A 26,262-nucleotide genomic window follows, 5' to 3' on the forward strand; every position below is an offset into this window, starting at 1 on the left:
TGGGAGAGACAGGCTGAAGAAAGAGCAAGCTAGACACAGGTGAAGAAAGAGAATGAGATGGTGCCAGAAGATTAGAACAGATTGCTACAGTTAGTTTGAGGCCAAGCAGAGCAAAAAGTCAGAAGCTGAGCAAAGCCAGACTGAATCAGTCAGCTGGGAGATGAGTATGATCCACAATAGCTGAGTTGAACCAGCCAGCAGGAGTCAGAAAGAACTAGAAAGGGTGAGCTTATTCAGCAGTATTTATCTCAGAGGCGAAGACATTCTAGACCTACACTAGATTATATGGACGCTAGAGGCTTCCAGGATGAGGCCTAGGTTAGCAGGTGGAGGCAGTAAGCCCTTGAGACGATAATTATATAAGATCAATAAAAGATACTTTCACAGACAACTTATGGGAATCAGTTCTCGCCTTTTACCACACAGGTCATGGGACTGAATTCAGGGCCTCAGGCTTGGTTGCATGTACCTCTCCTTCCTGGGTGAACCATCTCACTAGGCCCCATACTGAGATACTTCTTAAAATGAAAATATATAAACTAAGCGTAATTAAGTAGAAAAACAACAGAATTAAGAGAAAACTCCAAGAGCCGGTTTTTTTTTTTTTTTTTTTTTTTTTTTTTTTTTTTTTTGCGGAGAGGGGAAGCTAGATATCACAAAACTAAAAGTAAGCTAATAACACATACAACTAATGCAATGTAATCAATCATACTGCATTTTCTAATAGCTCTTATTACCCATTACACAAGGCTAGTACATTGCACAATGAAGTGCTGCTCACTCTGTGGTTTCGTCTTCCCCAAGTCTAACCATAAAGATAAAAGGGCAAATTCCAAGTGGTGAAGTGAGGGACCTGAGCTACCCAGCCAGCACTCCTTCAAACTGTCAAGGTCCCTAAAACTAAGGTCAAGAGAGTATGACAACTAAGAAGAGCCAAAAGAGACATAAATGACCAAACTAGCATAGCACAGGTTCCCTTGGGTTGGACACTGGGACCAAAAAAAAAAAAAAAAAAAGAGCTATCGGCAAATGCTGCCCCAGGTCTGCACTTCCCCTCGGAGTATCCAGACACACTGTCCTGAGGCTGCATTGGAGGGAGTAGAGCTTACCCTTGGGCAGGCGGGTGCAGGCAGGACCTTAGTCAGACACGAGTGCTGAAGGCAATTTTCAGTGAAATAGCTCTCTTTATTTGGGGGGAGGGGTAGCAGGGGCCATATAAACCTTGGGGAGTGGGTAGGGATTTTCAGGGTGAGTATGCATTGGTGCTTTGAAAGCATTATTTGCATGAAGAGGAAGTCCAGCTGCTTTGCAGGACATGACCTTATAAGAAGAGAGGAAGTTTAACCTGTAACCTGGCCAGCCTGGAGCAAGAGTGGGGTCAAGAGTAGGGCGTAGGACTCCCCTCCCTAGCCTGGGCCTGCATGCTCAGGTGCACTTAGCCTTACGACTCTCACCTCTGCCACTCTTGGTCATAAAGCTACGGGCCCCTGAACATGCAGGCCCAGGCTAGGGAGGAAACAGTCCTACTCTGGACCTCACTCTTGCTCCTGGCGGCCCTCTGGCTCATCCATCCCACAGGAAAAAACATTTGAAGAATAATGTAGCAATATTTCTCCGTTAATTGTGATAAGTACGTAACAGTAGGTGTCAGAGTTAACTGTAGAGGAAGGAGCATGCTTGTGGGGTCAGTAAATGAGACCTCTCTACTTGTTGGTTTAGTCCTCCCCCTCCCCGACCCTACTTTCTGCTCTGATTTCTTCCCATGATGGAGACTGAATCTGGGGCCTAGTGTATGCTAGGTTAAGTGCTAAGAATTCCTAATCTAACACATTTAAATGCATTTCATTTTCTTTATGGTATGTAAAATATTAAAATCTGGTCTACTAGATTTACTTTTTTTCAAACCTGCCTCAGACCTTTATTCAGACCATTTTACTTAATATTAATTAACATTTTCATGTATTACAAAGTGTACTTTAGATGCATGTTTTCGGTGACCAAATTTTAAAAATAAATTATATAGGTCATTCCATCTAATTTTAAATTCAAGAAATAGAAGACATACTACATAAAACAAGAAAGGTGGCAACCTGGGTACACTCCTTTAGTCCCAGCACTCAAAAGGTAGAGACAGGTGAATCTCTACATGTTCAAGGCTAGCCTGGACTACTTAGTGAGTTCCATGACAGCCAGGGTATTTAGAGAGATCCTGTCTCAAAACAGAGCAGTGAGGGGAAAGAGAGGGGGATGGGAAGGGAGGAAGGGAGAGAGAGAGAGAGAGAAAAGAAAAAAAAGTAAAAGTAATAGATAGGTATGGGGGTAGAGGTCTTTTAGCTCAGAACTCAGGAGGCTGAGGCAAGATGATCAAAATTTGAGGCGAGTCAGGGCTACAGAGAGAGACCTTGTTTCAATATAAAAGGGAGGAGGTAGTTTACAAATTGGTCTTGCAAAACAAAACAAAACAAAAAAACAAAACAAAGCAAAAAAACCCAAAACACTCATAAAAGAAGTTAGACATTGTTGATTTAATATGGGGAAATATCTGCCACACAAATTATTTATAAATTAATGATAAACTCCAACAAATGAATATGAAAAGACCACCCCCAAATCAGTACGTGAAATAATATCAACAAACAGTACACGCATGCACGCACAGACACACACACACACACACACACACACACACAAAACCTGAAAATAGAAGCTGATCTCAGAGACCAGAGGGGACCAGTGAGAGATGGAGAGAAATAATGGGAAGGGCTCGAAGGCAGGAGAATAGGAGAAAGGTACAACTATACATATGAATGAAGATGTTTATGAAACATACTATTTTGCATTCTAACCAATAAACAAACAAACAAACTAATTAATTAATTAATTAATTAATTAATTAATGTGCTCTGTGAAAGACATAATGGAACAGAAACAACTTTTTTTTTTTTTTTAGTTTTTCCAGACAGGGTTTCTCTATGTTATCTTGGCTGTGGACTTGCTTTGTAGACCAGGCTGGCCTCAAACTCAAAGTGATCTGCCTGCCTCTGCCTCCCAAATGCTGGGATCACAGGTGTGTGCCATCATACGCGGCCAGAAACAACTCTCTTTTGTCTATCAGATTAGCATAAAGATCTAAAAGTTGAATGGCTTTTTGCAGGAGGTGTGCAAATGCTGACAGCCTTGTTCATCATAGAACTGAATGTATTCTGGTCAACTCCGTCTTTCAAAATGGCACGTGTGCTTAACCTAGCGATTCCATTTTACACACTTACTTAGCTACATTCTCAGTTGCGCTCAACAACATCTTACATGTTGTGCACACTCAGCATTGTTTCAATAGTAAAATATTGAAGTAAAGCCAAGAGAAGACAGATTAAAATAACGATAAGCTTGCCCGCCACGGCTTGAACGTGAAATGCCCCCTGTAGGTTTGCATGTGTGTGCACTTGGTCCCCAGGTAGCAGCACTTTTTTCGGAAGGCTGTGGGATCTTCAGGGACACAGAACTCTTTGGAGAACATCTGTCTGTGGAGGTGGGTCTTGAGGCTGGTTTTACATCTCAGCTCCACTTTCTATTCACGCTACTTCCTGACTGCAGATGCAATGTGACCTGCTGGCTTCCTGTCCCTGCCACCCTGCCTTCTCCACAGAGTGATGAACTGTAAGCCGAAAGGAACTTCTCCTCCCCTAAGTCGCTTCTCGTCAAGTGTTTTGCCACAGTAACAACAGAGCAACTGATATGGAGCATTGGCAATGAGAAACAAGGCCGCTGCGCTGATGTATCCGGCCATGTGGCCTTTAAGTGTTTGGAATTTGTCCAAAGGAGGAATATGGAAGACTTTGGAAGGCTGGGTTACAAAAACCTTATAAGCCTATAAGAAGAACTTAACAGAGTATTCTGGTGGACGTTTGGAAGGCCAGAGTCCTGAGAGAAATGTGGGCAGTGGAAGCCGAGATCACAAGGTTTCAGGGCAGAACAAGGACCCTACTGAGATCTATCTGGGTCAAAGGGCGTGTGTGTGCTAGTCTAGCAAAGAACATGGCTTCACCCATGCCCCTGTCCTGAGAACTTGACTGAGGCTGAATTTCAAAGTAACAAACTAATGTGTGTGACAGAAGAAATGTTTAGAAAAGGTGACACTGGACCTTGCAACTGTCACCACTAACCAGTTTTATCCAGGTCCGCAGTGAAAATTAGCAACAATGGTGCGAAAAGATTTTTTTTTTTTTTAAATGTGTACTTTGGCAAGGAAGTGAATGAATATGGTGGTTTGAATGACGATGGCTCCCCATAGACCCATATACTGGCATGCTTTGCCCCCAGTTTGTGGAATTGTTTAGGAAGGATTGGGAGATGTGGCCTTCTTGGAGGTGTGTCACTGGGAGCCGGCTTCTGGCGTTGAGGTTTCCAAAGCCCATGCCATTCCCAGTCTCCTCTTTCTACCTCTCCCTTTCCCTCCCCCTCCCCTCCCTCTCTCTGCCCACTGCTTATGGATCAAATGTATGCTCTCATCTACTGCTCCAGTGCCATGCCTGCCTGCCTGTTGCTAACGCTCCCTGCCATAATTAGCACGGGCTGTAACCTTCTGGAGCTGTGAGCCCCCGAATTAAATGCTCTCTTTTACAAGTTGCTTTGATCTTGGTGTTTGGTCACAGTAATAGAAGAGAAACTAAGACCATGAGTAAGATCAGGCAGGTGGCAAGAGGAGAGGCTATAATTGTTAATAAGGTTGGCCCCATTAGAGAGGAACCTGCTCTCTCCTGGGACAACAGGAAAGGTCCATGCACACAGGACATCACTCATCTAACACCCCAACTTTAACTCAAAGGAGAGAAGCTGAGCCGCAGAAGCATCTAAAGGGGTTCCCTGATCCAAAACAACTTCCCAGGAAAGCAATTCAGATCTAACAACAGGGCTGGGCGTGGTGGCGCACGCCTTTAATCCCAGCCCTCAGGAGGCAGAGGCAGGAGGGTCACTGTGAGTTCGAGGCCAGCCCGGTCTACAAAGTGAGTCCAGGACAGCCAAGGCTACACAGAGAAATCCTGTCTTGAAAAAACAAAAAAAAAAAAACAAAAACAGAAACAAAAGATCTAACAACAAGGCATTGTGGAGGCCACCACAGCCGTGACCAAGGTGACCAGGCTGTATCTCAAGCTGTATTATATTATTCATGAGGTACTAGTTTTGTAGGCATTAAAGAGCATAGAAGTTTGCTTCATGGGTGCGGAGAGCCACTGAAAGCAAACAATGTGTGGCAGGGTCAGAGTTCACACAAAGAGGCCTTGAGAGGCAACTGCTGTGAAGCCTTGAAGGTAAAAATCTATGTTGCAAGGGAGAACCCAGGATGTTAGACTATGGGACTTTGGGACACCTACTAAGGAAATCTATAGGTATAGAATAGATCTGGCCTAAGAGAGAGGCGATATATGTTGAGGGCGGAAGATCTGGAGGGCTGGGCTACGTAAGCTCTATGGGGCCCAGATGATTTCATTAAGAGTTCCAGGTGCTGGACATGGAGCCATAGGATCTGTTGTTTTCCCTGCTCTTTTATTCTTATTATTTTTCCATTTCTCTCTGTTGTCTCTGGTTCCCGCCAGCCGATTCAGAGTAACCAGGCCCTTCCCTCTACTGCAGCCTACTCTTCCCCAGCGCGATGCACCGTGCCTCCTCTTCACGTTGCTTCTTGTCAAGTATTCTGTAGCAGCACTGAAAAAGGTAACTAATACACATCTTACAGAAAACTATGAGGAGAAGAATGTAATGACAATGGAAGATTCGAGAGGCCAGAGAATCTAAGAAACAAGCAACAGGGTAACCCGTGTGTCATGCTGCCATTGTTGTGGAGGGGAGAGTTCAAGGAGGGAGAATGGGATAAAAAGATGGACCCAAAAAGTAGCAAAAGTGGATGTCCCAGTACAGTTTTAGAAGGCAACTTGCTTTTGTCCTCTTGCTCTTCTTACTGATTTTACTCAGCCCTTGAGCCTCGCTCACACTGTAAACGTTACACAGATTTTTGTTCGTGAAGCATGGCGCCCGAATAGGGGGATGAAATTGCTGAACCCAACATGGGTTCAAGGACACACCTGTGGGTCTATACTGATTGCCCAAGGGTGTAAGATAGAAGGAAAGAGAGCTGCAACCTGGAATCGTTACAGTTGATTAAAAGATGCCTGTGCTCCTATAATAACAGTCTAAGAGGCCGAAGTGGAGAGAGATGCTGTCCGGAGCTGGTCCCATCTTAAACTCAAAGCCTCTTCTGCTTGTGATTTCTCCTGTTTCTCCATTACAAGCCTCTCTGATATCCGTACTAGGAAAGCAATTTCAGATCCAGCCAGCCACCTTGGCATACATACAGAGGCCACCGCAGCTGTGGCCAGGGCCTCCAGGCTATATCTCAAGCTGGCAACACTGCCTATGAGGTACTAGATTTCCAGGCATGAAGGACAGAACCTTAAGGGGGTCACAGAAGTTTGCTCCACGGCTCCAGAGAGCCACTGAAACCAGGCAATGTGTAGCAGAGTGAGAGTTTCCACAGAGAGCCCCTGAGTGGCCACTGAATGAAGGTATAAAGGTATAGGCTTTATGGATACGGTGGAAAACCCAGGATGTCAGAGATGCCAGTCAGCCTGCCAGCTTTCCCACAGGCACTGTGAGGCAGACAGCACGCTCCTTCATTCAAAGGAGGACACAGCTTCAGAGACACTGTGTCACGTGATCCGAGGTCACATAACTAGTTAAATAGCAGGCTTGAGGTAAGCATGGACTCTCACATCTTTCTCTGTACTGTCTAGAAAAGTTCCCTCCAGGACATTTTCACTATTCTGCAGGACCATCCTCCATTCCCCCAAATATTAACCTGCTTTATCTATTTACACAGTGTGACAATTCTGCAGGTGCTGCAGTTTGGGGGATTCCCTGGGACAGCTCCTAACCAGGTCCTGAGTGTCTGTCCTATGCTGGGTCACCCTGACAGAGTCTCCCTCCAAGTCTTTATCCCTATTAGCCTCAGGCTCCTGGTATTCAGGGCATGACAAAGTGGGCATATAAATAGACAGTCCCTTGGCTGCTCCCCAGTTCAGGGTTTTCATGGGTGTTGGTGTCACAACACTGAAGAAAACCAACAGCAATGCTACATAACTCAAGCCAGGGACCTGGGTTGGATGGATCCTGTCTGTCTGCTGGGCCATGGGCAAGGACTTAACGTCTGAGACTCAGCGCTAAGGCGCCGTTGACTCTCGGCTTGCCTTTCTTGCCTTCGCAATGGTGGAAGTGATTATCAGTAGCATCCTATTGGGCATCCTGGGAAGGACAAGGTTTCCCTTAAGTTGTGTGTGTCTTCTGTCATTGCTATGGAGCGAAGGTCTGTGCTGAATACCCAGAAATCACAGCGTGGAGGTGTTTGGAGTTGAGAATCCCTGAACAGTGACTTCTTCCACCTCTTTCAGGGAACCTGCCCTGGTCCCCCAAATCTCTAGAGGCCTTTTCCAACTTCTGTACACCCTAGACTAGTCAGGAGGGACATCTTTCTGGACCTGGTCATCTGTTTTTTGCTGAGGCCACCTACCCCTCTACCCACCCCCCAAAATCTCTACACTTCTGTGCAACACCCCCATCCCCAGAAGCCCTTCCTGTCTTCAGGAATGCCCTCTAGGGACTGCACACACAAGGCAGGCATGCACACACAGGTAGGTTGCTGAAAGGAGTCCCCAAGCCCCAGCTCAGGGAGGCTCTTTCAGAGGTGCTGAGGCGCAAAGCACTGCACACGCCATGTTCTCTGAGCTGCCGGCTCTCGGCTGTAACCCATTGGTCTCTCCCATAGGTACTGCTCTGTCTTCCTCTGCTTGGTTTATTCATCCAACAGACACTTAGGAAATGCCCAGCGTGTGCCAAGCACTATATAGCTAAGAGCTGGGGACACAGCAATGACTCTACCAGGCTTAGCCCCTACTCCCTCCCTCTAGCCAGCCACATTTTTTCTCCCACTTCTATGGCAGCACGGGGCACGTGGCCAGGCACACTGGACCTACAACAGAATCTAACTTCCCGATGGGAATAAACCCAATAAGCAACAGGCACACCGACACACAACCAAAGAGTTGTGAATCCACTTCCCGAACCAAACTGAATGCTTCTGCCATGCTCCAGTGGCGATGCTTAACGGCATTATCCTGAGGCATCCTCTTCACTCGGGCTTCAATCGTGACTGAGCAGGAAAACAGAAACTCAAATTGTCCTTGGCCTTTCCTGGGTCCCTGGTGGGTGTCACTAACTCAGCAGGGCAAAGAGGCAGCATGACTTAGCCTTGCCACCCTGTTTTAAAAGCCTTGGCGATTTGCATGTTATAAAGCACTTTCCACAGTCAAATCAGTCTTAGACGTTTAGCTGGACTCATCAGGGGAGGGGGTCTGCCTACGAGGGGCCTGGTGACTGAAGGCATTTGGTGATTGCTGAGTGACATGCCTTCCCCTCTGTGTGGCCTCAGGCTGACCCCTTGCTGGGGTCAGGAACCAGGGGCAAGCTTCGTACTTTTTTTTTTTTAACGAGAGCTAATGATGTCCCCTTGGGGAATCACAGCTACAGGAAAGTATGAAACACAATTACTCCCCTCTGAGGAAGGACACCACAGAGGGGTCAGGACCCTCGACAGCTGTGAATAATGACAAGGACTGCAGAAGCAAGGGGCCTGACACCACCGAACTTCCTTTAGTAGCTTGTGGGGTACTTTTGTAAGAATACAAGCCCCCCGCTCTCTACTTACGCCCTCCTAAGGATTGTTTTGTTTTGTTTGAGACAGGTTTCCCTGTGTAGCCCTGGCTGTCCTGGAACTCACTTTGTGGACCAGGCTGGCCTCGAACTCAGAGACATAACCCGCCTCTTCCTCCCTGAGTGCTGGGACTAAAGGCGTGCGCCAGGTTCACTTCTAAGCCAGACTCTAACCCCTCCCAGGATGTTCAGCAATGCCTACAGCACTCAGTGAATGAATCCCTTCTCCATCTCCCTGCCCCTGTCTCTCTCTCCCTGTCCCTGCACACCTCTCCCAAGCGCTATCTATGTAGTTCCACTCAGCCTGGCCACATCGGCAACTCTGGGACCAACACCTCCCACTCCTGAGGGCCTGTACTTGTCCCTACCACAGCACTTATCATGAGGAGCCAGACTGGGACACTACCTCCAGAACAGGAGCTGGCTTTCTCTGGACTCTATCTACAAAGGTCGGGTAGAGAGAAAATGGTGGGTGAGTGTCTTGGGAACTACTGCAGTGTGAGTAAAAAAATGCAGTACCATGCTGCCTCCGGCTCTTCCAGACAGCTATGTCGGGGCTAACAAGACCTGCCTGGTCCAGCTGATGGACTGTTTGCGAGGTTTTCTTGCTACAAACACTAAATTGGATGGGTATTTTATTAAAAGATGATCACTCAGAATGAACCTACCAACAGTGAATAAACTATGGAACCCCCCCCCCCAGGGCTTTAATCACAGATGTCCATTAGGTTTTTCCCATGATACACACAGGGGAGCTCACGAGACAACTGGCTGGGCTAGCCGGTCTCCCCCCCCCCCCCCACTACTCATAAAAGCAGCCATCTGTCCAGGCCAGGTGGGGCCAACTCCTGCCTCCTGCACATCCCATCTTCCTAGAACTCAATCAATGAGGCTTCCCCAGCCTCGCCTCCTCCTGGGGTTTCCATGGGGATCTTCCTCCAGCACTCCCCCTCCCCCCACCGCCCCCCACACACAGTCTAAGGCTCCTGGGATAAAAGCTCAGCTGTCAGCCAGGAGTTGGGGGGAGGAGGAAGGCTTGCTGGATGGTGAGCAGCAGGCCCGCAAGCTCTACAAGGTCATTTGAAAGAGACACAGAACAGATCCTGGGGGACCCCCGTGAGCACTCCTGGCTAGTGGTGTGTTGGTCCCAGGTACCTGTGGTGTGTTTCGTAGGATAGCTGTCATCTGTGAGGCCCAGCACTGGTTCAAGCTGAGGCAAAGCATGGCAAAGCAGGCTGAGGAAGGTGCTGCCCGTGAGACCCTCTAGGAAAACAATTATTAAAAGAAGCCAGTAGTCGCATGCCCAGTCTCTCACTTATGAGTGTAACTCGCTGGATGCAAGGGCTTGTCTGAAAATGGGTTTCCTGAAGGAAAGAAAAGCAGGGCCATTCAAGCATTGGGGTTAACCTAGGGGATTGCAATGGAGACTTGTGAATACCTCTGGTAAATCTGAGGCATCTTTTTAGCGTGTACTGCTGCATACCAAGCTTGGAGAGGAGAAGGTACAGGCAGACAGGAGGGACCTAACTGTGTGAAGTGCTCCATCCCTAGGACCCAAGTGCTCCATCCTTAGGACTCGTAATTACCACTCCCTCGCTTATCTCAGATTGTGGCTAACAGGTGGGGCCAGCTAACCGGAAGGTTTGGTTCACCATAGACAAAATTCACGCGTGGGTCACAACCCAGACAGGCGCTGCTAGCACTGCTCTGGACATAACGTATGGCGTGAGGGGAAGTCGAGTATCCATATCAACTTTCCTGCTGGCCCCCGTAAGGGCGACGCCTCAAGGCAACATCTTGGGACTCTGCTTCCTCCTCTCTGTGTGTGTTTTCTCAAAACTTGCCCTTCTAGCCCTCTGCAGAGGTCTCCAGCCCTGCCTACCTTCCCTTCCCTAGCCTCTGGCCAGCCCAGATGCTCCCTTGTAGTGCTTTCTATGGAGCGCACGGCTACCTTCTCAACACCGTGGCACTTGGAGGGCTCACCGGAACTTGAGAATCAGATGTCCTGGGCTGAGCTCAGCCTCCTCCTCCTCTGACCCAGGTTCATCTCTGTGGCTCCCATTCAATGCCTTCTACTTCCTCCTTGGTTTACACCTTAGCACAGTGGTTCTCAACTTGTGGGCTCTGACCTCTTTGGGCATCAAATGACCCTTTCACAGGGGTCTCTCTTATCAGACATCCTGCATATCAGATATTTACGTTATATTACATTATAATTCACAACAGTAGTGAAATTACAGTTATGAAGTAGCAATGAAAGCTATGGTTGGGGGGGCGGTCACCACAATGTGAGGGGCTATGTATTAAAGGGTCACAGCATTAGGAAGGCTGAGCAGCACCGCCTTAGCAGGATTGTTGAAGCAGTCTCCCAGGGAGGGCCTGTCATTCTCGGCTTCATTCTCTCACCCACCCACCTTGCTGCCAAAAGGCTAAGGCAAGCAAGCCATCCATCACCTGCTCATTCAAACATGCACCCTTGACTGGCACCCAGGGGCCTCACAGTCTCTCCTTATAGCCTTTCTCCAACCAGTGATGCTAAACTCTCAAGTTAGCTCATCCCCTTCCTTCCTCAAGGGTCTGGAGCCTGCTCACCCGTCTCTGCCTACGGACATTCTCTCCCTCCTCTGTGGCCCCACCGGGATCCTCCCTCCACCTCTCTGCCCCATGATGTCATCCTAACAGCCTAGTGCCACCAACGTCTCCTGCATCACATGCTATTTCTAGAAGGCTAGCCAAGTACCCAGCTAATTGCCACCCGTCTTTGAAACCAGTCCTGGGCACACTCCCTGCCTGAGTTAAGAGGTGCTTATCAGAGCCAGGGATGATGGCACACACCTGCAATCCCAGCACTCGAGAGGAGGAATCTGGAAGATTGAGAGTTTGGGACCAGCCTGGCCTACACTGTGAGTTCTAGTCCAGCATAGGCTGCAAGGTGAGAGCCATCTCAAAAAGAAGAGGAGGAGGAGGAGGAGGAGGAGGAGGAGGAAGAGGAGGAGGAGGAAATACCTGTCTGACTGAATAATTTGTGGGTTTTACCAACAAACATTTTTTTCATAATTGAAGTATACATTTGAAACGTGGATTAAGTTTCAAATTCAACGTGTGAAACAAGAATCCCATGCAATCAACACTCCACAAGTTTATGACAGCTCATCTGGGGTCTTTCCCAAAGGATGGGCCAAACGGGCTGCTTCCTGCAGCCTTGGAACAGATGCCTGTATCTGAGCAGCAGCAGGAAGGAAAGCCAGTCAGCTCATGTAGGGACCATGCTTTATTTAAATGTGCTGTGAGATTTTTAATTTTTTATTATTGATCTTTTTGCCAAGTATAAGCGATCACGTTCACACAAGTTAAGTGCATACATTAAGTACTTCTAAAAAAAAAAAAAAAAGAAAGAAATGACTACCAGGAAAGACTTCGACTGCCTTGGATCTAGGTCCCTATGCCCTCCTGATTTTCCACATCTACTTTCTTGTTCTATCTAGGGAGCTCCTGGAGATCTTTTGTTACCGTGCCAACAGGGGACAGCTCTTTCAGGAGCACCGATGTGTGGCAACGAGCCAGACAGCTTAGAAAAAAAATTAACAAACTGGAACATGGTGAGTTGCACTGGACTTTTTGCTCAAAGGGTAAAGACCTTGCCTCAGGCCAGAGCCTGGGCCACATCTTGGGACGGGAATGACCTCTGCAGGACAGGCTTATGTGAAGAAAGACAAGGTGCCGACCCTGTGACCAACTGGGGTAGGGGTAGGAGTCAGGAAAGGGATACACCCTGGGAGTGCTGGACCAGAACCAAGATCTTAGGCTAGGGTTTCAGAGGTGGGGAAGAGACAAATGGTGAAAAAGATGGTGGTGTTGGTGTTGGCAGGCCTAGAGGGCATGCCTGGCCTTTACTCCTGGCAGCCTTGAGGAAGTTCTAGCTAGAGAGGAATTTGGCCTGTTTATATTTTTGAGGATAAAAGCTTCTTACTGGTGAGTGGTTATTTGCTGATCTGATGTCTGAAGAACTGAATCTTATGGCTGTAGCACACTTTTTTTTTTTTTTTTTTTTAGTGAGTGAGGTAAGGCACACAGGTTTCCGTGTTATTTCTCTTTCATTCCCTGTGTGTCTCTGTAGTCTTTGTCTTCTGGGCTGAGGCTCTTGCTTGTCTTGAAGATTCTTTCCACATTTTGGACTGAGGCTGAGAACTCAGAGGCGGAGCAGTTGTCCAGCACGCACAAAGCCTTGGGTTCCATTCCCAGCACACAGCCCCAAATCTGTTCTGAACTAGAAGACGCAAAGCCGCTGCAGCAAGCAGCAATTCTTTCCTGGGTTTGCCATGTCTTTCCACTGCTTCTGGGCAAGTTCTTTTCCTTGCAGATTTTATTTCTATGTCACCGAATGTCCTTTAAAATCGATGAGAAATGCAAACTGAAGAGATATTTGGGTGGCGGGTCTAATTTTGTTTGCAGCTTGCCAAGAGTGTGGCTTAAGTTCTTTTTATCGTCCTTGCTATGGAAGTTTTAAGACATGGAATCAGGGTGTGTGTCTCAAGAACCATGGCCTCCTGTAAAGTATGTCTACATCACACTGTTGAGATTTTGTTGCTGTATAAGTGGGTTTATCAGCAGCCCTAATCCAGTATCGCATGGTTTGGGAGAGGGAGGGGCTGGAGCCGAGAGTTGGAAGGGTCCTCCACCAGCCAGACTAATAGATTGCTTCCCACAGGGCAGAGTGGGAAAAGGAAACTTTTCCCTTTTCCATTTACCTTTTCTACATCCAAACTGGCTCAACAACTGTTTGGGGCAGATGAGTGGGAGGGTAAGAAGAGACATGTTCACACCCAAACCCTGGAGTAGGGGGAGGGAGAGAAGTAGCGGGGAGGGGGAGGAGGAGGAAAAGGGAGGAGAGGAGGGGGAAGGGAGGCAGAAAAAAAGCTGCAGACTTTAAAGATAAACTGTTGCTCAAGGTCACACTGCGGGTGGCGCTGGAATCAGAATTCGAATTCAAATCCGGGATTGCAGGACCGAGAGTTCTAGAGACAGCCACACAAACGTGCCCTCTTCTTTCTTGTTGGCTCAGCAACCCGCGCTTGGCCACGGGGCGCTGGGAGTCACACTTCCTGGGCCTCTCCAGCACGGGGCTTGAGGGGGAGCGCGGGGGCGGGGGTGTCCCTTGTTTTTTCTGGCTCAACCAGAGTGGACATATTTGCCCCACACAGGGCTTTGGCTTCCTCCCTACTTCCCAGAACCCCGAGCCCCCTGTTCTCTCCAAGTTTGTCTCGCAGCCAGGCTGGGGTCCGTCTGCTAGCGGCTCCTGGACAGGGCAATCACAGTGTTCACTGCTCAACTGCCGGAGATGAACCATAACAATCTCCACCAGCGCCTAGCGAGTGCCAGGCACTTCTGCAGCTCAGAAAGCCACAGACCCCAGAAATTACTGCCCTCGTCATACAGATGAGGCAGCTGCTGCAGCTCTGGGAAATTGGATGATGTGCTTGGGTTCACAAGGCTAATAGGAACGCTAGACTGAGTGCTTCCTGAGTGCCAGGCGCATGCCTCCGCACCACTCCGCAGTTCCCTCCAACACTCGAGTGAAGAGGGCACAATTCAAATCCCCATCTTACGGATGAAGAAGACCGAGGTTGTGGTGCCTGGCCCAAGGTCACCCCAGAGAGTGAACGGATGTACTACCGAAACATAGCCGGGTGACTCTGGGGTCAATTTTTGGTGGTGTCTCCACCACACAGAGAGAGCAGCGGGTTTCAAACCAAAAGTACCAGAGGCTGGCCTCAACGCTATGCCCGGGGCTGGGCGCAAACCAGCCAGCTCGGATTGCCACAATTCGCGGAGACATTTCCGCTGACCGGGACCCCAAGAACACCGGGTGTGACCGGTACCGGCCGGCGATTACCCCTTAGCAGGAACTGGAGAACACTTACCATAAAAGAGAGGGCGAGTGCCTGCCTGGGAGGAATCCCCAGCGCCGGTAGGTCCGGGAGAGGTCTGCTGCTGCTGCTGCCCACTCAGGGGCGCCCGAGCGACCCCGCGGATGCTGGCTGCTTCTTCGCCAGCGGCGCGTCCTCCCGGCTTGTGCCCGGGGCAGCGCCTTCTCTCCCCGCAGGGTGCCCTGGAGTTAGGGACGTTCTCGGCGAAGTTGGCGCTCAGGGGCAGCGAGGGGGCGCCGAGGTCCGGTCCCGAGCGGTGAAGCGTCCGACTGCCCCGATCTCAGGGGTGGCGCGGAAGCCCTCCCTCTGGCCGCCCTGAAGCTTGGCGCCTGACCTGGAGGGCGGCGAGTTCCGTGCTTAGGGCGCACGGGCCGCACCTCGGCCACCGGTCCTTGGTGCACCGGGTTTCTTCCCCGGAGCCCCGGGCGCACGCCGCGATGGCTACAGCGGTGGCCAGGGCCTGGGCTGCGGTGCGCTCATCGCTTTCCCCAGGGGCTAGGCGCCTTTGTGCGCGGGGCGCGCCGACCGCCTGGGCCAGCTCTGGATGCTGCAGCCGCCGCCTCCCCCTCCTCCTCCACGGTCGCCCGCTCCCCGCCTTCCCGGCCGGCCCGGAGGCTGCAGCTGAAAGCCGATCCGGCTGAGCTCATCCCTGAAGGCCACTAATCCAATAGCCGCGGAAGGCGCGGCCGCCGGGAACGCCCCTTCCCCCACCATCCCGCGCCCCGGCCGTCCCAGCTCGGGCCGCTGCCGGCTCTGCCACCTTTTGAGGCCACCAGCTGGCGGGAGAGGGAAGTGGAACCCGCGCCCGCGCCCCTGGGCCGAAGTGACGCGGACGCCATTCACTCATCTGCCTGCTGGCCGGCCTGGACGTTTGCTCACACACGCGTTCATTCATGCGCACGGGTCCTCCCTCATTCATTCAAGCGTGCTTGGAGAGCCACCGTGGGTGCCTCTGGGGGCAAGGGATAGAAGAGAGGAAACAGCACAGTCACTAGATAGCTTTGGTGCCTGCACTCAAGGCGTGTGGGAAACAGCGACCGGGAGAGAGAATGCTTTAGGCACACACATGTCCATACTTTATTTCTGAGGCCAGACTCCAACTCATCTTTCAAAGTCTAATTTCATGCAGCACCTGCTCTACTGTATCTTTCTCCGCCCACCTAAGAAAAGGGTCTTTGCTCAGAGGGCTACTGGCACTGACGGTGGGCGGCTCCCTAGCTAGCGGGAGCTCAGAGGTAAGGAAGAGGGCGTGGCCAGAGCGAGGTACCCTCTTTACTCCTCCCACATTTGTTTCCTTGGGGAAAGAAAGCAAAGGTTCCTGGCCAGGGCATCCTGCTGGCAATCCCAGAGTTGACATTAGGTCCATTCCAGTTTTTACTGACCTCACTCCTCTCTGATGGGCTCCAAGCAAAGATTCTACATCAGAAAGTGTCCTTCCCGCCCCTCCCCCCAACGGCCGCTGAAGATAAGCACCTGCGATCCAATCCCTGTGAGGGAAATGTGTTGACCCAAGCTATGGAATTTCTCTCCCAGACTAGGGAGGGCAATTTGAGAATGTTTTTCTTGTGGAAGTGGCTGCAAGAATAAGCTGCTGGACGCAGAAGGCATTACAGTTTCATGGTGGGTACCTGTAACAGCCTGCGGTAGGACTGGAGCCAGAGCACAAGGTAGAATGAAACAGGAGTGGATACTTAAGGGTCTTGGAGACCATCCAAAGGGCTTGGCTTTTCCCCAAGATCCTTTTGACCTTCACAGATTCGCTGTCCAGAAAGATAATCCAGTGGCAGAGTGGATAGATGGATGAATAGAGCAGGCCAGCTGGGATGCTGCTATAGAGATCCAAGCAATAAACGATGCTCTACCATTCAGGACAACTCAGTGGTGTGCAAAGGGGTATACCAAACAAGTATTTATGGTGCTTATGATTTTATTTATTCTGCTTCACTGTGTTTGCACGTCTGTCTCTCTGTCCCTCCGTGTCTCTGGTTGCCCTTGGGACAGCACAGAAGAGCTACTGAAGGAACAAGACCTGTGCACATTCTTGCTTGCTCCTCTTGGAATCCCCTCCCTTCTCAGGATGTTTCTGGGGGCATCTGCTCTGCTAGCTGCTGTGGCACTGACAGACCTGGACAGCATGAGGTGAGAACTGAGGAGAACTCAGAGTAAAGGAGAGCCTGAGCAAGACTTTCCAAGGACTGGAGAGATGACTCCAGTGCTCAAAAGCCCTTGCTGGCACCAGGCGGTGGTGGCGCATGCCTTTAATCCCAGTGCTCGGGAGGCAGAGGCAGGTGGATCGATCGCCGTGAGTTCGAGGCCAGCCTCGTCTACAAAGCAAGTCCAGGACAGCCAAGGCTACACAGACAAACCCTGTCTAGAAAAAAAAAAAAAAAAAAAAAAAAAAAAAGGTTAAAAAGAAGCACTTGCTGATCTCCCAGGGTTCAGTTCCCAGCACCTACAGGGTAGTTCACAGCTATCCAGAATTTCAGTTCCAGGCAATCAGATGCCTTCCCATGAGCACCAGTCATGTACACAGTGTGCATACGTTCATGCAGGCACAACACGCATACATTTAGACCTGAAAAGAACAACAAGATGCTGAAGACTCTGCAGCTGATGATTTCTTTTCCTGGACCCTGATACCGTTTGGCCAACACTCATTTCTTCCTCCTTGCTGGGAGACTTCACAACAGCTTAAGAACAAGCACGGGAGTGGGGGGGGGGCAGGGTAGGAGGAGTCAGTAGCCCCAATTTGAGAAACTATTCCCCCAAACACAAACCTATGTGCCAGATAGGTTCACTACACAGACCTTTACAAATGTGACTTACCTCAGGCACTAAGGAATGGGCACAGCAGTACCCCACCCCAGGTGTCACCAAAGTTCCCCAAACACTCCACAATGTCCAGAATAGCATAGGTATGGGGTGTCCCGAGGTTTGAAATGTGCACAAATGGTTAATCATTCCAGATAGGGTATCCAGAGAAATAATTTCACCCAAGCCTAGTTCGGTGAACCAGTAAATTTATTGGAGTTACTTATAGAAGCATAGGAGGCACAAAGGTGTCACTAAAAAGCCCCCTCTAGTATGGATGCCAACTCGAGAAAGCTGTATCACTGGGGCTCCCTGCACAGCTTGCAATCGGAAGAGTCTCCATACCCCAGCTTTTACAAGCTTGAGAAGGGGCCTTGTGAATCTTGTAACTTTCATGAGCTTTCTGAGCCTTCTCAGTTTTATGAGCTTCTGGAGTCTTATTGAACCTTTCTCCTTACTCTCAGAATATTTCAGTTCAGAGGAAACACCCATACAGGAAGAGGAAACAGTTTTGCCATTCAGGATAACCTGATGAAGTGTTCTTTAAACTGTAGTCTGCAGCCTATAAACTGGCCTCTGATAATCCCTGACCCTGGACTGCCACATCCTGCTCCCTCCCCCTGAAGTGTAGGCTGGACTCTGCTCTCTTGCTTTTCACAAATAGAACACAGCACAACAGACAGGACGTTCCTCTGGGCACTCCTTGTCTCTCCTGCTCTTTTGGCACCGCCCCCTGAAGGAAGCCAGGTGTTGTGTTGTGTTGTGAGGGAATTTGGTGAGGGACTGAGGCCTGGCACTGTGGGACTGAACGAGGCTGCGCATCTCTCCTCAACCGAGCTGTCCCATCAGGTTGCAGTCCTTTTGATGTCTTGACCACATTCAAAACCACCGAATCAGAGGCACACGCTAAGCTATACTGATCGTGACTGTAGGGAATGCCAAGAAAATGTTGGGATTCCAAATCTTGGGATTGCTCATCAGCATCGGATAACTAACAACATATTCTTGATTACAAAATCTTTTTATTTTGTATTTATTTATTTATTTATTGAGACAGGGTCTCTCTGTGTAGCCTTGACTGTCCTGGACTCACTTTGTAGACCAGGCTGACCTCAAACTCACAGACTCCACCTGCCTCTGCCTCCCTAGTGCTGGAATTATAAAGGCGTGCGCCACCACGCCCGGCTTAACAAAATATTCTTAACTGCCAGAGAGCGGATCTAAAGATCCTTGAAGAACTCAGCACAGTCTCATTCCAAAGAGCACACGATGTCTCATGGGCATATAGCCAAGCACTTATGGGCTTAAATCTCAGCTTAGACATGTTTGCTCTTAGCCCTCTTATTTGAAAACCAGGGTGTCTTAGTTTGGGCTTCTATCGCTGTGAAGAGACACCGTGACCACAGCAACTCCTATAAAGGACAACATTTAACCGGCTTAGTACATCATTGTTACGGCTGGAAGCTTGGACTCATGCAGGCGGACAATAGTGCTGCTGACAAGGCAGCTGAGAGGCATCCGGACTGACAGACCCGGCAGTGGGCAGTGAATGTCACACTAGACATGGCCTGAGCATTTGAGACCTCAAAGCCTGCCCCTTAGTGACACACTTCCTCCAACAAAGCCACATCTCCTAATAGCGCCACTCTCTAGGAGCCTATGCTGCCATTTTCATTCAAACCACCACAATGGGGGGGGGGGGGTGTAAAGAATTTCTCCTGTGTATATGGTTTATGTTGTAGAATATTACAAAGTAGGTGTTCGGTTAGCCTTTTCCTTATGCTTCTTTGGTCAGTACCCCAAAATCTGCAACATTCTTGGACTTTTGGAATGAAGAGTCATGCCTATGTCTATGAGATTGCCTGTGTCTAAAACCCCTCTCTTAGGTTTTTCGGGCATGCAGATTTACATAGCATGGTGTAGTAAGTGGACCCATGGACGCCCTGAGCCGGCCTTCGCTTGCCTCTGCTTCTCCAGGTCTTGGTTTGCAGGCTACTACCCAGGTGTCAGCTATCAAACCCTGGACTCTTTCTTGGTCTTTCAGAAGTGCTCAACTTTGGTTTTACCGAAGCTGAGGAAAATCTGTGGGCTTTGTGACATTTTTTGGAATGCAGAACTTGCTGGAAGGAGGCTTGTGTCAGGGCAGGGGTATAAGATCTGCCTGTCTTCACCTTGACCTGCAGTATAGTATGATCCTGTTCTCGTCAGCTCAGGTGCCATCATCTCTATGTGATGTCTGAGTGGTCTTCATAAACAAAACAAAACAAAACAAAAACAAACCAAAAACCTGATACATCCTTCAAGGCTGCTCCCATGACTCATCGGATGGTCTTTATACTATTAATGGAATCTGGGTCTGCCTGTTTACCTAACTTTACCTCTTTTCATCTGACCCTGGGACAGGGCATAATCAACCACAGAACCCCTAAAGTGTGTCCACCTCATTCTCCCCGACACTGGCCTCCACACCTGCAGATCCTTTTCCCTGATGCTGACTTACCCCCAGGTACCTCTAACTAACTTGCCTTTCAGTCTGCATGCAACACCTCCCCTCCAGGAAGCGCTCTGTACCCCAGGCTTGACTTACGTTCTCCAGTGTGTGTCTTCTGTCTCCCTGTCCCTGCCCCCCCACCCTCCATCAGTGCTGCAGTTGCCTCTTTTCTTGTCCCCACTCCAAGACAGGAGCACTTCAAGGGCAAAGGTGTCTTTTTCATCTTTGTAACTTTGTTAACAAGCCTGTATTTTCTTTTCACTAATTTCTCAAGGCACAATGAAAATATTTTTTCCTTAGTAGCTCTGGCTGGGTGAGGGGCACTTATTTGATAATCACACAGCAGTTGGTTCTGACATCTTGTAAACCCTCTGGGATTTTCAGATCACATTCTTGCACCTGGCAGGGGCTCTCTTCTATAAAATAAAACCAACTAAACAAACAAACAAACAACAAACCAGATGAACTGAAATAATATTTGTAAATACTTATGGCATACAGTTGGGACAGTGAAGATTTAGGGTTGTTGGACTCATATTACCGCTTCTGGCACTCTGTTTAAGGCCTGGTACAAAGTAGATAGCCACGAAGGTTCTAGGGATGAGCGACTGAAGGCAAAGCAAAGGGAACTAGAAACAGAAGAAAGAGGCCAAGGCGCTTTGTCCAACTTCTCTCTTTCCTTGTTTCTTTCATATTTAAGGCACCGGACAATCAGAATTGGATTATTCATCTTCTTTAGTTGACAACACACTAGCATCATCAGTTTACACATGCCCTCTCTGTTAGGCGCTTTTCCACCGCCATGACAAAACACCGCGTCTCTAAGTGTTACAGTTCTGGGCCAGAGTGGGGGTGGGGGTGAGGGTGGAGGAACGCTTCCCTAATGCAGCTCTGAGGCATGGTTTCCCCCCATGGAAGTGATATCCTGGCAGTTGGGAAGCAAGGAATACCACAAAGTGACACCACACAACAAACCTCACACTGGAGATTTACCGGGAGAGATACAAAGAGGGTGGCTGCCTCTGCTCAGATGAGACGCGGCAGGGAACTGAGCAGGAGACAGACTCATAGGGTTTGTTGGTAGAGGAGCTTTCCAGGGTGGGGATTAGTTAGATTTCAAGGCAAACTTGGGGATTAGTGAGAGTTCGAACTCAGGTACTGATGGGTTTTGCGGGGATTGGTGGGGTTTCATAAATCTTCAAACCCGGAAGTGGGCTCGGACCTTTTACTGTACAGTGTCTAAGGCAATGTATAGGGGGAAAAAAAGAGCTTATGGGGGCTTGCTTACCATTTCAGAAGATGAGTCCATGACCATCATGGTTAGGAACAAGGCAGCAGGCAGGCAGGCAGGGAGCAGGCAGGCATGGCAAGCAGGCAGGTAGGCAGGCAGGCATTGGAGAGATTTCATCTGTTCCTTAAGCATGAGGCGGAGAGAGAGGGAGGGAAGGAGGGGGGAGGGGAGAGAGAGAGAGAGAACTGGGAATGGTGTGGGCTTTTAAAACCTCAGCTCCCAACCTTTCAAGGACAGAGGCCAAAGTAAAGTACATACGGTTTTTACATCATTTTTGTGTGCGTTTGATATATAGATCAATATCTGGACAAATGTAATCTTTTATTTTCTGGTAACTTGTGATCATTGAGAAAGTGTTTGAAGCTTTCTCATGGAATGTATATAATGGAGTGAAAAATTCCTTCAGAGAAATTTATGTTTCTCTCATTTATACCAAAATGCAAATTTTCAGCATGGATGTGAAAAACATCAAAATTATAACTGTGTACAAGGTGAAAATAATTGACTAAATTTGCCCTTTTTCACACAAAATAAAATGTTAAAGTTAAAAAAGAAAAGAAAAGAAAAGAAAAACCCTCAACTCCCCACCCCCAGTGACACACCTCCTCCAACAAGGCCACACCTCCTGATCCTTTCCAAACCATTCCACCAAGTAGGGACCAAGCATTCCAACGTATGAGGCTATGAGGGCCAGTCTCATTCAGACAGCCACAGCCCTTACTGACTTATTTTTATGACTTAATAAACTGTAGGGGTCCAAAATCACTGAAGGAAGACCACAGACTTAAATAGTATGTAAACCGAAGAGCATTTGTTTGTTTTGCAGAAACAGCCTGTATGCAGGAGTCAACCATCCATGCAAAATGGTGGTAACCTCAATAGGGAGCTTGCAGGGTCTTTTTTCTCTTTCTCGTTCCCCCCCCCCCCGGAGACAGGGTTTCTCTGTGTAGTCTTGGCTGTCTTGCACTCACTTTGTAGACCAGGCTGGCCTCGAACTCCACAAAGATCTGCCTGCCTCTGGCTCCCAAGTACAGGGATTAAAGACGCCACCATGCCAGGCGCTTGCAGGGTCTTTTAAAGGCTTCTCGAGGAAGTCTATCTGTGGCTATATGACTCTAACTGGGGTTGGCTGGTGTCTGTGGAGGTGGGCCAGTGCTCATGGAGGCTTCGTGACTCTAGCTATGGCACTTTTAGCAATGTCCGGTCCTCAGAAAACACTTAGGAACCAAATGCGCAGCACAACATCTGGAGGATGCCCATCATGATATACTCTCCCCCTCCCCCACTTACCTTTTTAGCGATTTTGATGGTTACTACTGATTGTCTGTTAAAAGGCTCTAAATTCACCTAGAAAACAAATCTGTAGGCATGCCTGTGAGAGAGTTTGAAGACTGAAGTGGCGAGACGCACTGTACATACGGTAAGCACTATTTTATGTTGCCTGTTAGCTCTCCTTTCTGGAGTTCGTTCTCTATCAGGTAAAGAATTACAAAACAGGAAGGTTGCAGTCCACAGGACACTGCCAAAATTCATTACAAAGAAAACAACAACAACAACAACACACACACAGAGCACAAGAGGGGGCTTAGAGCTAAAGCACCATTTGTTGTCCCCTCCTCCATGTCTGGGTGTCTACGTTGTTTATAGAGTGTAGATCTGAACTAGGTCCCCTTTGTCCTTCTTGAATTGGGTCCGTGATGCAGGCTGCACTTCGTGACTTGAGTTCTGTTAAGTAACAGCAGAAACCAGACTCGATGGGGGCATGGGAAGGGACTTTTGGAATTATCACGGAGAGGGTTTCTTTTGGAGAAGACCCCAGAAGCAAGACACCTGAGATCCAATCCAGGACCTCTTCCCCTAGCTGTCAATCCACTTAAGAATTAACCTTCTCCCATCTTCCCTGACATCAACTGTGGTCCTGAACTGAGTCACAAGGAGCCATCAGGCCGAGCACCAGCGGTCACTGTTCTCTGCTTCCTGCCCGCAGGTGCCTTATGCCCTGTGGTGATGGACTGTACCCGTAAACTGTGAGCCAAAACAAGCCCTTTCCTCCTTCAGCGGTCTTGTCTGGCATGTGGAACATAAACAAAACAGCAAGAGGAGCTCGGGCCCAGGGCTGGTGCTGAGGAGCCGGGGTGTTGATAAAAAGTGGTCACCCCGTTTTTTCCGTCCTCGGGATCTTGTTTTTAGGCGGAATGTGAAAGGGTTTGGAATTTGGGGTTACAAAACCCAAGAATGCTTGTTATGTGACAAAAATTTTCCCGGAGAGACACCACACACATGTCCACTCACCCCAGATAGGGAGGGATTGCACACTAAAAGCCCAGATGGTGATCAACACAGTAAAGTGTAATACAGATTCCACCAAGGCCCAACTTGGTGAACCAATGAGTTTTACTAGGGTTACTTACAGGGATGTGGGTAAGGAATTACTTATAGGGCCATAAATGAAACAAAGAGGCGTATCCCCAAAGCCCACGCCAGCATAAATGACAGCTCACAAAAGCTGAAAGCCTAGAGCACACTGTATAGCTTGTAGGCAACTCAACAGGTTGGAGTGTCTCCTGTCCAAGTGACTCAGTTACTTGGCTGGTTTTTACTTCTTCCTGGCAGCTGGTCTGGTCTCAGTCGCCTTTGCCACTTTTCCTCCTCTTCTTGGCAATTTGGCTTCATTCATTTGAGAGGGGGGGTCCTCTCAGATTTTATAGTTTACTCTGGCAGGGAGGGGTTTAGTGAATCTGGTAAGTTTCAGGGATTTCCTGAAGGTATTTTGAGTGGTTCGCCTTTCAGATTAAGGAGCTTTCCTGTTTCAATACGGGAGGAAACTGTTGCGTAACACTGCTGTAAACAAAGCTCACCAGGTCATTCTGGTGAGAGGCTGGAAAACCAGACCTAACACTGCTGTAAACAAAGCTCACCAGGTCATTCTGGTGGGAGGCTGGAAAACCAGACCGACTAGGGGAAAAAAAAAAAAAAAAAGAACAGGGAGGCCCATCTCATGAGGTTTCTGAGGGGAAGAAGAAGCTCTCTATCCAGAACTGGTTTCATCCTTGCCAATGTCCTGAGATGTGACTGAAAGTGAATCTAAAAATGAAGGACTGCTGGTCTGGGCAGAGGAAATTTCCAGGGAAGGTGGGATGCTAGGCTCTCACACTGGCCAGTGCTCACTGCTCTTATTTAGGTATGTAGTGGGCACCAGCAGAGAGTGGACAGCGGTGAACTTCCTGTTTTCGGGACAGCAGGGAAAGGTGCACCAAGGGTAAGACCTCACCACCAGAAGGCCCCTGACTTGTGAAAAATGCAAAATCGGTTTGAAAAGGGAAAGCAGAAAGAGAAAATGCCTCTAACGGGTTGGTGTAACGTGTGGTGTCAGTCGTATAGATCTGTGCTCTGAATTGCTGTTCCTGTCCCCTCCCTCTCCCCCAACCCCATCTATTTCCCCAGCCTTCTGGAACAGTCCACGATCTTCCCAATTTCCTTTTTTCTGAAGCTGCGCTCCAAGTGAATCACACTGATTGAGTTTTGAATGTGGAAGTGGTTTTCAATTCCTGCTGTAAGTCCCACTTAGTCACGAGGCATTCACCCTTTTTTAATTTTTTTTTGGGGGGGGGGGAGAATTTTTCATGCAGAAGTACTGTATTTACATCATTTTCATCCTTCCCTTTCAGTGCCCCTCCCCTTTTAACTTCTCTTCTACCCATCCCCCACTCCCTCCCAAATTCATGGCCTCCCCTTCTGTGTTACTTTTCTGGTGCCATCTTCTCCAATCTTAATTTAAAGAATCAGTATTCTTTCTTTTCTTCTTCTTCTTCTTCTTCTTCTTCTTCTTCTTCTTCTTCTTCTTCTTCTTCTTCTTCTTCTTCTCCTCCTCCTCCTCCTCCTCCTCCTCCTCCTCCTCCTCCTCCTCCTTCTTCTTCTTCTTCTTCTTCTTCTTCTTCTTCTTCTATTTCCTGGGAAAGTTTGTGTAGAATTGATGTTATTTGCTCCTTGAATGTCCTGTAGGCTGGGTGTGGTGGCTTTGAGCTCAAGCACTCAGGCGGCAGAAGGCCTGCAGATCTCTCATGAGTTCCAGAGGCCAGCCTGGTCTACATATATTTAGTTTTTGGCTATCATGGCTACATAGTGAGACCTTGTCCAAAACTGAAAAAATTTCGTAGAATTTACTAGTGAAATAATTTGACCTTGGGGTTGTGAGACTCTGATTCGGCCAAGTCTATTCCGGGAAGTGACCGAATGTGAGGCAGAGGCTGGTTCGATGCAAATGCAAGAGGGAGTTTATTGGTCCGATGCAATGAGGTCCACCTGCACCCGACCCTGAGTAACAAGAGCACTGAGTTCTTATACTTTTCTTAAAGTCAGATTTGTAACAATCCTATTGGCTACTTAGCATGGCCTTTAATTCTATTGGGTAGTTCGAAAACTATGCCTCAGCCCGGAGGTGATCAGGGTCAGAGGGGAGCTTGTTGTTTTAACTCTCAGGCTGGGGGCCAGTGGGGTAAGTTCCTGCTTGTGCAGGCTAAAACTGTCAGTTCTGCAGGGTGGAATTCCTCAGGGCCTGGCCCCTTTTTGACCCTGCTTCAAAACGGATTTTGGTTGGGTCTCTCAGGGTCTTTTCTTGAAGGTAATTATTTTTTAAAGATATGTAGCTATTTGTTTGGGGGTAAACTATGGTGGTTTATACTTTTCCAGAATTGTTGCATTTTATGTAATTATTGAAAAACTGAACATCAAACCAGGCTTATGATTTCCTATTATCGCTGAAATACATGCAGAATGGGAAAGGAGATTGTTCCTGTCTGCTCCTTTTCTTCCTCCCTAAGCCTTCTCCCCACCAGCCCTTCCCCATCTCTCCCCCACTCCAGTCTCATTAAAAGCTCATCGGTTTTATTGACCTTTTCAATGAATCAGTTTTTGCTATAATGTGTTTTCTATTTTTCTTGCTTCTATTTCATTAACTTTGAAGTAGAAATCATTGATTTGAA

The 26,262-nt window shown here is 48.5% G+C and overlaps 1 protein-coding gene across 2 annotated transcripts in view; it reads right to left on the minus strand.

Moving 5' to 3' along the window:
* Nucleotides 1-15,327, minus strand: part of Spsb4 (splA/ryanodine receptor domain and SOCS box containing 4) — a 76,034-nt gene extending 60,707 nt beyond the window's left edge. The window contains exon 1 of one of the 2 annotated variants that reach the window (XM_051140586.1): nt 14,682-15,327. The gene's annotated coding sequence lies outside the window, so the exon portion shown is untranslated. The remainder of the gene's footprint in view (nt 1-14,681) is intronic. The other variant, XM_051140585.1, reaches the window with a different exon arrangement.
* Between the last annotated feature and the right edge of the window lie 10,935 nt (nt 15,328-26,262).

This window comes from Acomys russatus, chromosome 32 (genome assembly GCF_903995435.1).
Source record: "Acomys russatus chromosome 32, mAcoRus1.1, whole genome shotgun sequence".
Classification (NCBI taxonomy): Eukaryota; Metazoa; Chordata; class Mammalia; order Rodentia; family Muridae; genus Acomys; species Acomys russatus.